This window comes from Octodon degus, unplaced genomic scaffold (assembly GCF_000260255.1).
Source record: "Octodon degus isolate 3935 unplaced genomic scaffold, OctDeg1.0 scaffold00375, whole genome shotgun sequence".
NCBI lineage: Eukaryota > Metazoa > Chordata > Mammalia > Rodentia > Octodontidae > Octodon > Octodon degus.
Window position 1 is genome coordinate 481,635 of NW_004524951.1, and position 1,002 is coordinate 482,636.

Consider the following 1,002-nt stretch of genomic DNA (forward strand, 5'->3'; position numbering starts at 1 on the left):
TTGCTCATTTTTTTCAATTTTCTTATCTTTACCTTTTTTTTGAAGTTTATTTTATAGAGAGTATAATACTAATTGATAAGACAGGAGAATTGGAACATATTTAGAAGACCAAGATGAGAGGTATTCAACCACGGTTTTTGTATTACATTGTTCTGGATTCTGTATTTGTTGTTTTGTATTTGTTGTTCTGGATGTAGTTGTTTAGATCACAGATATCAGCATATCGAGTTAGTTGCAAGTAAAGTTTTAGAAAATTTAAAAAAAAAATCTGCTATTTGTTTTTGCTTTGTTTTTTCTCTTCAAAATTAAATTAAGTTAAATTAAAAAATAAAGCTTTACTTGCAAAAAATATTGGTGGGAAGCACTGTGGACTTTTAAGTACTGGGCTGTAGAGAGAAGCCTGAGGTGACTGAGGAGACAGTGGGAGCCTGGCTGTCGGTCTCTGCCTATTTTTCTGCCTAGTGAGGTAAGCAATCACATTAACAAGTGTCTCACACCACTGCTACTGCTGTATTTACCAGAGGCCATTTTGCCAGGCAGGCCACTTGATCTTGGATGTCAAAACTTTGAATGAAGAATCCATTTCTTTATAAATTAATTCCCTCAGATCTTTTGATATAATGACATGAAGCTGATAAACATTTCTACATGAAATAAAAAGTTTTTTAGACTCTCTATAATTTCATTTTATTGTTAAGCTTGCAGTGGATTTATCCAAAGTGAAACTAAGCACAATTTAGTATAGAAAATACAACAGGAATTTAATTTCAACTTAGGATAAAAAACGACTTAAGAATTAATTACTACCTTAGAAGAGGGTTTGAGGATCAGAATATTTGCTACTTCCCAGGGCTCCCAGGAATGTCCAAAGGAGAAGAGTTTCATAATGGAAACTGGCTTTACAAATTTTCTGGTCGTGATAGAATTTTGATATCAAACAAAAGAAAAATGTTAACTTCTGATGCCCATAACCTCAATATTTAAACTCACGTTTAATCCCAC